The sequence below is a fragment of the Eptatretus burgeri genome, chromosome 18, assembly GCF_056783735.1.
Source record: "Eptatretus burgeri isolate ZD-2024b chromosome 18, Ebu_testis_v1, whole genome shotgun sequence".
Taxonomy (NCBI): domain Eukaryota; kingdom Metazoa; phylum Chordata; class Myxini; order Myxiniformes; family Myxinidae; genus Eptatretus; species Eptatretus burgeri.
In genome coordinates, this window is record NC_140978.1 from 29,738,110 (window position 1) to 29,748,500 (window position 10,391).

At 45.0% G+C, this 10,391-nt stretch overlaps 1 protein-coding gene across 5 annotated transcripts in view; it reads left to right on the forward strand.

Annotated features, from left to right (window-relative positions):
* Window positions 1-10,391, forward strand: part of LOC147008808 (uncharacterized) — a 122,405-nt gene that overhangs the window by 66,344 nt on the left and 45,670 nt on the right. For 3 of the 5 annotated variants that reach the window (XM_085863541.1, XM_085863542.1, XM_085863543.1), the window contains one exon: window positions 9,385-9,472. The exons of the other annotated variants lie outside the window; for them this stretch is intronic. The gene's annotated coding sequence lies outside the window, so the exon portion shown is untranslated. The remainder of the gene's footprint in view (window positions 1-9,384; window positions 9,473-10,391) is intronic. 5 annotated transcript variants of the gene reach the window in all.

The window sequence follows — 10,391 nt, forward strand, 5'->3', positions numbered from 1 at the left end:
ACGAAACTTGGTTGGTAGGTTCACATCATGACCTAGTTGTGTGTAAATGAGAACCGTTGCTATGGACCCATCCATTGCCTAACAACGGGACTTTGAAATTTTTTGAAAAATCATAAAAAATTAATTTTTTCGAAAATCAAAAATCGGGCCATGAGATACTGTGGGCAGTACATTCAGCCATATTGTCAAAAATTTCCAGCCGGATTCTATGAAAACTTTCGGAGAAGATAGACCTTGAATGAACCCTGGTCGAAAACAATAAAAAATGAAGTTCGTTATATCTCAGAGACTATGAGTCAGATATACATGAAACTGGAATGGTAGGTTCATGGTATGTCCGAGTTGTGTGAGAAAGAACAGTTGCTATGGACCCCTCCGTTGCCTAGCAACGGCCGAAAAACCTCTAAATGTGGGGGTATTTTAACGAAAAAACAATCTGCAGCATTAACCCTTGAGGCGAGAATCGTGAATTTTCTTGTGCTTAATCCTCAGGTCATTCCCCATCGAACGGGCCCATCGCATCAGGTTATATTGGGTAGTCGACTACCCATGTCCGCCTACTGGCTTGTCTGTCTGTCTGACTGTCTGCTGGGTAGTCGATCGAGTCGAAAAAAAAAAATTTTTTTGAGATTTGTTCTACCCTTATCAGTTTATAAAATGGTGATTTCTGTTAATACAATGATGATTTCGATGAAACTTGGTTGGTAGCTTCATACCATGACCTAGTTGTGTGCAAATGAGAACCGTTGCTATGGACACCACCATTGCCGAGCAACGGGACTTTAAAATTTTTGAGAAATCATAAAAAAAATTATTTTTTCGAAAATCAAAAATCGGGCCACAAGCGACTGTGGGCAGTACATTCAGCCATATTGCCAAAAATTTCCAGCCCGATCCGATGAAAACAGTCAGAGAAGATAGACTTTGAATGAACCCTTGTCGAAAACAATAAAAAAACGAAGTTCGTTATATCTCAGAGACTATGAGTCAGATATACATGAAAGTGGTACGGTAGATTCATGGTATGTCCAAGTTATGTGTGAGAAAGAACCGTTGCTATGGACCCTCCGTTGCCCAGCAACGGCCGAAGAACCTCTAAATTTGGGGGTATTTTAACGAACAAACAATCTGCAGCATGAACCCTTGAAACAAGAATCATGAATTTTATTGTGCTTAATCCTCAGGTCATTCTCCATCGAAGGGGCCCATTGCGTCAGGTTATATTGTGTCGGCGACTACCCATGTCCGCCTACTGGCTTGTCTGTTGGGTCGTCGATCTCGTCGAAAAAAAAAAAAAATTTTCGAAAAAAAAAAATTGAAATTGTTCTACCCTTATTATCAGTATTTCCATCGATATGTTGGGTAGTCGATCCATTCGAAAAAAAGAAATCTATTTTTTATATTTTTTGAAATTTCTTCGACCCTTATCAGTTTTTCCGTCAATATATTTGTCTGTCTGCCTGTCCCACTGTTCGGTCCAGTACTCCGTTAATACAATGGCGATTTCGATTAAACTTTGTTCGTAGGTTCATACCATGATCCAGTTGTGTGCAAATGAGAACCGTTGCTATGGACACCACCGTTGCCTAGCAACGGGACTTTGAAATTTTTGAAAAAATCAGAAAAAATTTATTTTTTTCGAACATCAAAAATCGGGCCACGAGTGACGGTCGGCAGTACATTCAGCCATATTGTCAAAAAATTCCAGCCGGATATTATGAAAACTTTCGGAGAAGATAGACTTTGTATGAACCCTGGTCGAAAACAATAAAAAAACAAAGTTCGTTATATCTCAGAGACTATGAGTCAGATATACATGAAACTGGTATGGAAGGTTCATGGTATGTCCTCGTTATGTGTGAGAAGAAACCGTTGCTATGTACCCCTTCCTTGCCTCGCAACGGCCGAAAAACCTCTAAATGTGTGGGGGTATTTTAACGAAAAAACAATCTGCAGCATTAACCCTTGAAGCCAGAATCATGAATTTTCTTGTGCTTAATCCTCAGGTCATTCCCCATCGAATGGGCCCATCGCGTCAGGTTCTATTGGGTAGGTGACTACCCATGTCCACCTAACGGCTTGTTTGTCTGTCTGTCTGTCCCTCTCTTCGGTCCAGTGCTCCTATAATACAATGGCGATTTCGATGAAACTTGGTAGGTTCATACCATGACCAAGTTGTGTGCAAATGATAACCGTTGCTGTGGACACCACCATTGCCTAGCAACAGGACTTTGAAATGTTTGATAAATGATAAAAAATTGATTTTTTCGAAAATCAAAAATTGGGCCACGAGCGACTGTGGGCAGAACATTCAGCCATATTGTCCAAAATTTCCAGCCGGATCCTCTGAAAACTGTCGGAGAAGATCGACTTTGAATGAACCCTGGTCGAAAACAATAAAAAAACGATGTTCGTTATATCTCAGAGACTATGAGCCAGATATACATGAAACTGGTATGGTGGGTTCATGGTATGCCCTAGTTATGTGTGAAAAAGAACCGTTGCTATGGACATCTCCGTTGCCTAGCAACGGCCGAAAAACCTCCAAATGTGGGGATATTTTAAAGAAAAAACAATCTGCAGCATGAACCCTTGAAGCTGGAATCATAGAATTTTCTTGCGCTTAATCCTCAGGTTATTCCCCATCGAACGGGCCCATTGCCTCAGGTTATATTGGGTAGTCGACCACTCATGTCCGCCTACCGGCTTGTTGGGTAGTCGATCCAGTCGAGAAAAAAAAAAAATTGAAATTTCTTCTCCCCTTGTTATCAGTTTTTCTGTCGATATATTTGTCTGTCTGTCTGTCTGTCTGTTAGTTCCAGTGCTCCATTAATACATTGGCGATTTCGATGAAACTTGATTGGTAGGTTCACACCATGACGTTGTGTGTAAATGAGAACCGTTGCTATGGAAACCACCGTTGCCCAGCAACGGGACTTTGAAATTTTTGAAAAATCATAAAATAATTTTTTTTTTCAAAATTAAAAATCGGGCCACGTGCGACTGTGGGCAGTACATTCAGCCATATTGTCAAATATTTCCAGCCGGATCCTATGAAAACTGTCGGAGAAGATAGACTGAATGAACCGTGGTCAAAAACAACAAAAAAAACGAAGTTCATTATATCTCAGAGACTATGAGTCAGATATGCATGAAACTGGTAGGGTAGGTTCATGGTATGTCCTATTTATGTGTGAGAAAGAACCATTGATATGGACCTCTCCTTTGCCGAGCAACGGCCGAAAAACCTCTAAAAGTGGGGGTATTTTAACGAAAAAAACTATCTGCAGCATTAACCCTGGAAGCGAGAATCATGAATTTTCTTGTGCTTAATCCTCAGGTCATTCCCCATCGATCGGGCCCATCGCGTCAGGTTCTATTGGGTAGTCGACTACCCATGTCCGCCTACCGGCTTGTCTGTCTGTCTGTCTGTTCGGTCCAGTGCTCCGTTAATACAATGGCGATTTCGATGAAACTTGGTTGGTAGGTTCATACCATGACCTCGTTGTGTGCAAATGAGAACCCTTGCTGTGGACGCCACCGTTGCCTAGCAACGGGACTTTGAAATATTTGAAAAATTATAAAAAATTTATTTTTCGAAAATCAAAAATCGGGCCACGAGCGACTGTTGGCAGTACATTCAGCCATATTGTCAAATATTTCTAGCCAGATACTATGAAAACTGTCAGAGAAGATAGACTTTGAATGAACCCTGGTCGAAAACAATAAAAAAAACGAAGTTCGTTATATCTCAGAGACTATGAGTCAGATATACATGAAACTGGTGTGGTAGGTTCATGGTATGTCCTAATTATGTGTGAGAAAGAACCGTTGCTATGGACTACTCCGTTGCCTAGGAACGGCCGAAAAACCTCTAAATGTGGGGGTATTTTAACGAAAAAACAATCTGCCGCATTAACCCTTGAATGTAGAATCATAAATTTTCTTGTGCTTTATCCTCAGGTCATTCCCCATCGTACGGGCCCATCGCGTCAGGTTCTCTTGTGTAGTCGACTACCCATGTCCGCCTACCGTCTTGTCTGTCTGTGTGTCTGTCTGTCCAGAGCATAACTCCATGGACTTTGATCTGATCTTGATGAAACTTGGATATGTGTTCGATATCAATGTCTAGTTGTTTATTCCTGGATGAGGGCATGCTTCGCTCATTGTGGGTGGAGCCACGCCCAAAAATAGCCATTTTTAGGGGTAGTCGGATTAAAAATCTATCTTCTCCTCGGGAATTGACTGAATGGAATGGTTTCTTTGGTATTTGAATAGCAAAATCTAAATTATCTAATTATCTAAAACTTGCGGTTGTCCGATTTTTCATTTTCGTCCCAAGGTCAAGGTCACAAGGTCAAAAACTTAGAAAATTGCGAATTTTGACGTAAAAATCATACGACCGCCCAAACTTTTAGAGCTGGGATGACAATATTTTTTATGCATAATCTTGAGGTCATTCCCCACCTAAAGTCTTGAAACTATTTTGCTCTATCTCGAACACCTTGCCCGTGGCGCCCCCTTCAAGTTTGTTTTTAGCTGATTTCATCAAAGAATGGATAATCCGCGGAGTGCGAAATGCCATATAGCCTATATGACGTTATATTGTTCCTGGAATGTTCCAGAGGAAGTTTTGCACCAAAGGTCATAATCCTTGACCTTTGACCTTTAAAGGCCACAAAGGTCAAATTTTCAAAGTTGTGGGAATCGAACCGGGTTTTCGACCTTTTTTGACGAACTCCAATAAGCTGTAGCATGCATCCTGTTTCCTTATTTTAATATCCACAACATTGTTTTGTGACCTTTAAAGGTTATGCAAAGGTCAAATTTTGAAAGTTGTTGAACGAAACCGGGTTTTCAACATTTTGCAGCTAATAACCTGTCACCCATACCACATCACGTTGATCATTTTTATAACTTGGTCAAAAATTATCACATTGTCTCATCCTTGACTTCTGAAACAATCTACATCGTCAAATACCGCGCGTGAACCATTGTCGTCTTCAGACTTGTTTTAATCATAAGTGTGCACTGAATTTTACTGTCAGGTCAGGTCAGATCTGTGACCTGCTGCAGCTACCATGTAAACCTGTACTAACCTGTTCCATGGTCGGATTGTCGGCGACTAAACCGTCTCCCCCACCAGGTTTTCTGGTGAGGAGGGTGTTTGGATATGGACACCCCAGCAGGATTAAAAACAAAACCTGTCAAAGGGCGGAGGAGCTCCTTGTGAGCCAAAGGCTATCCATATCTAGTGCCCAACTGTGTCTGCGGACGTCCTCCTGCAGTTGGGTTACTTTTTTATTAGGAGGTTGGTGGCAGGATTTGCACTCCGGACACAGTAAAACCCTTCATTCCGCAAAACACAGAAACGCAAAAAAATCTGAAAACCCACTCCATGGGAGTACCTCCTGTGCAGCTTCTCTTCGTAGGGCAGCTCACCGTATGACGGGATTGGGGCAAAGCCTTCGGGACCCCCAATCTTTGATGATAGGAGGGAAACCATGGGGTAACATCCCTGGGTCAGATTGCGGGAGAGTGTGTCGGAGTGGTGCTGAGGTGTCGTCCACCAGATGGCGGTCTCCTTGGGTTAACCTGAGGCAGTCCCTTCGGGTGGTTGCCTGGAATGTCCTATCCCAAAGAGAGGATGATCACCTGTCTCTGTTATCATCTGAGCTCAAGCGTTTGGTCATCGGGATTGCAGCTCTCTCTGAGGTTCGGAGACCGGATTGCGGCGAGGTAATGGTGGGTGGTTACACCTACTATTGGTCTGGTTGCTCTGATGGTCCCCATACCCAAGGAGTTGCTGTAGCTGTGTCCAATAAGCTGACCTCAATGATAATTGAGGTAACACCGGTCAACGAGCGTATTATGAGACGAAGGATTCGTCAATCCTTAGGTGTCATTTCCCTGGTATCTGTCGATGCTCCGACTGAGGCGAGTGACCTCACCGTGAAGGACGCATTCTACGCCACGCTCGAGTCTGTGGTTGATCAGTGGCCTAGACGAGATACACTTCAAGTCTTGGGGGATTTCAATGCATCGACTGGAACTGATAGGGATGGTTATGAGATGTGTGTTGGTCCCCATGGATCAGGAACTATGAACCTGAATAGCACTAAGTTCCTTGACTTTGCAAGAAGTCATGGACTTAGGGTGGCCGGTTCATGGTTTCAGCACCCACAAGCTCATCGCTGAACTTGGTATATCAACGCTGGCGGTGTGGCAAAGGAGACTGACCATGTCCTCGTTGACGGTCGCTGGAGGATGATCCAGAACTGCAGGGTCTACCGGAGTGCTCAGTTCCTCAATACTGACCACCGGCTTGTTGTAGCACCTCTAAAGCTGCACCTTAAATCCTGGAGAATGGTACCATCCCAGCCTCGGCTGGATGTTGGCAAGCTCAAGGATGAGAGAGTATCTGAGGAGTTTGCAAACAGGCTGAGTGGACATTTGGGGTGTATGGGTGCTTTTCGGGGTCCTGAAGAGTTATGGATTACCTTCAAGACCACCGTCCTTGATGTTTCCGGTGGATGTCTTGGAACTCACCGCAGGGAAAAGAAGAATTTTGTCTCTCAAGGGACACTGGATACCATTGACTAGAGTCGCAGGGCCAGGCTGAATGGCAGAGCTGAGCTGTTCAGAGAGCTGAGGGGTAAAACTATACGTGCACTAAGGGTGGACAAGGAGGCCGATGTGCGAGGAATCTGTGAGGGGGTAGAGCATCACCTGTGGACAGGTGATTCTCGTCCTGCATACAGGGGAATTCGCGCATTGCGTTCATCCAAGCCCGTCCCTCGAAGCAATGCAATTACAGCAGAGAGTGTTGGGCTCTTAACAGAGGAGTCTGAAGTGAAGGCCCGCTGGGCCGGTTACTTTGAGCGGTTGTACCAGGCTGATCCACCAGCTGTCGAGTTGGATGTCAATGGTGTTACAATCCCTGTTGCTGACCCTCCAATCAATTGTGGTCCACCTTCGCTTGTGGAAACACGGGCTGCGGTGAACCGGTTGAAACAGGGTAAAGCTCCAGGGATTTGTGGCATCCATGCTGAACTTCTCAAGGCTGGTGGAAATGCTGCACTCGTGTCGTTGCATGCAGTTTTGTGCTCTGCCTGGAACACAAGCATCATCCCAGCTGATTGGAAGAGGGGCCTTGTTGTCCCTCTCTGGAAAGGGAAGGGTGATCGCCAAGACTGCAACAACGACCGAGGGGTGACGCTGCTCTCAGTGCCGGGCAAGGTCTTTGCTCGGATAATTATTGAGAGGGTTCGCCACCATCTGCTTGAGCACCAGCGTCCAGAGCAGTCAGGCTTTACACCAAAGAGGTCAACGATTGACCGTATCCTTGCTCTTCGTGTCCTCACTGAACGCAGACGAGAGTTTCGGCAGGGGCTGCTTGCAGCCTATGTTGATCTCTGTAAAGCGTTTGATTCAGTGAATCGGGATGCCCTCTGGAGGATTCTTGGTCTTCGTGGCGTGCCACCAAAACTGATCGATCTGATGTCTGAACTCCACTCTGGTACTGAGAGTGCTGTGAAGTGTGGTGGTACCATCTCTGACTTATTTCCAGTTGTTACTGGAGTTTGTCAGGGGTGTGTACTGGGCCCCACATTTTTCAGCACTTGTATGGACTGGGTTTTAGGGAGGATGTCGGAAAGATCAAGCTGCGGTGCATCGTTTGGGAATGTCAAGATCTCGGACCTTGATTTCGCAAATGATGCAGTCATCTTTGCGGAGACTTTCGATATCCTTTTGGGGGCCCTCGAGGTGCTGAATGAGGAGTCGGAGCCGCTGGGATTGCGGGTTTCTTGGGTCAAAACTAAGATCCAGGCTTTCAATGACACCTTGGATGCTGCTGTCCTGTCTGTGTCTGTTTGTGGTGAGGATGTTGAGGTCGTGGAGAGATTCACTTACCTTGGCAGTGATATTCATGTCTCTGCTGGCTGTGAGTCAGAGGTCAATAGACATCTGGGTTGGGCCTGGGGAGTTATGGATTCACTGGATCATGGGGTGTGGTGCTGCCGGTACCTGTGCGGGAGGACGAAAGTCCGAGTCTTCAGGTCCTTGGTGCTTCCAGTCTTGCTCTATGGATGCGAGACTTGGACTCTGACCAAGGATCTGAGAAGGAAACTTAATTCGTTTGGTACCAGGTCTCTTCGGAGAATCCTTGGCTATCGCTGGTCAGATTTTGTGTCCAACGAGCGGTTGCTGAGAGAGACTCGGATGAGATTTGTTACCTGCATAGTCCGTGAGCGTCAGTTGCGGCTGTATGGACATGTGGCTCGTTTTCCTGACGCTGATCCTGCTCACCAGATTCTCTCAGCGAGGGAGTCTCGTGAGTGGAGGAGGCCGATGGGCCGACCACGTGCCTCGTGGTTGCAGCAGGTTGACGAGCATCTCAGGGAGATGGGATGGGCCTGGCATTTGCCTGGGGAATGGCCAGACGGAGGCCCCTGGAGTACCGGCGGAAAGTGGACGTAGCGACGCACTGTTCTGGCACATGCTCCCATACCTGACCCTGACCTGACTGAATTTTGCTGCAGCGGCTGTAATATAACTCACGTATGCAGACATGTATACAGAGCAGTATTGCTCGCATTTTGTGCACAGAAACGGAAAGTGGCAGTGAAAGGAAGGCAGCAGTGTAGCTCTCGGCCCTGTGGCTCGGTGGAAGCTATAAAACCTCAGCATCGACATGGGGAAAATGATCCATTCAAAGAATGGTGCAAGAGTCGTACATGAAGTATGGATTTTTAAAAGGATGTTTGACAAGATAATAATTTTAAAAAAGGAAGCGGGCAGGGACGATCAACTGGTATTGTTTTTTGTTTGATCTTACCACAAATGATCTACAGTTGGAGGTTGTCTAAGGTTCAGTGATGATGCTGAAAAGAGCCCTCATAACAAAACTCTGAGAGCAACACACCTTCACAACTAAGCCCATGAATCACGATCCGTCACCGAAACGAAGGTGAATACTTTGAGTCTGAGGAGGACTCTACTAAATCTTCTGAAACCCGAATTATGGAGATAACAATCAATGCGACAAACCCACTCATATTTACATGCACACACGAAGATGGATACTTTGAGGCCTGGGAGTGCTCCATTTCACCTTTCGAAACCTGCTGAAGGAGATAACCAGCGACAGACAGGGGCATTGTAATAGTCACGCATCCCTTTCGGGGTGAGACTAATTACGTGAATATCACATACAATGATAACGACCTAATAAACTGAAAATCAAATTTATCATCAAATGCATGCACCTGGACTACGACTGCTCTCCATCAGGAGATGAGTGTCTGTCCCACTTGGGATTATTTATTTATTTAAGGGTGGAACCAACTTCCACATTCTCTTCAATCTCATTCTTCCCCCCAGGTCTTCAAGACAGCTGTTCACCATCATCTCAGATGATTCCTCATCCAAAACCATAACCTTTTCTACCCCCGTATACCCACACTTCCAGGTTTCCAGTTTTTCTTTCTTTATTAAGGGTTTGCTTCGTAATCTATATTGTCTGCCCCTGCATCCTCCCCTACCCCTCATTCTCCCCCACATCCTTTGTTTGTCCACTTCTGTATATTTTGTCCCTCTGCCCTGCTGTTGGTGTTTCTCCCCACTCTTTCTTTCTATTGTTCCTTTTGTTTTGTTGCATCCTGATCCTTTATGTTCGAGTTCTTCCACGAGCTTTAACTTTGTGTTCAATCGCCCTCTCCCACCCACCCCCCCCCCAAAAGTCTGCAGTTTCTGAAATGCCATCGTCATTTTTGCATTATTTTGTTTGTTTTCATGTAGTATTCCAAGACATGTTATTAGCGGTAATGAAAGCGAAGTGTTTAATTAAAGCATTGGACAAGCAAATTTTGGTTGTTTTTAAAAAAAATTGGATTATGCTTAAAAGGTACCAAAATGTTGGCATGATTAAAAGTCATTTTTTATGGACAGCCCCCACCAGGGCCCCAGACTTCTGGCCAGGTGTGCTAGGACCCGAGACCGGCAATATTTAATTTCGACCTGCAACTGAACATACTAAATACATCACAGCGACTTTCAACCCGGGTCCCCTATTGTCTGGAAGATGGAGGTCACGGATGCGCGCAGATCGACAGTAGTTTTATAGAAATACATTGAGACGTTTGACTGATGGTCCACCTTCTGGCTAGAAAGCTAATGACTAAGCAAAGGGTTGTTGAACGAGGTGATAAAGACCTTTAACGAGAAATTAACAGAGATTTGTGATGATGCATTCCCATCACATTGATATGTGGGCGGATATGGATCAGGAGACGTAAAACAATGGATCAGGTGACAAAGAAAGAAAATGCCCAAAGAGAGCAATGAATTACACCCTCCGTTATTTTGCTAGACCCTCCAGGGGTTGAGCT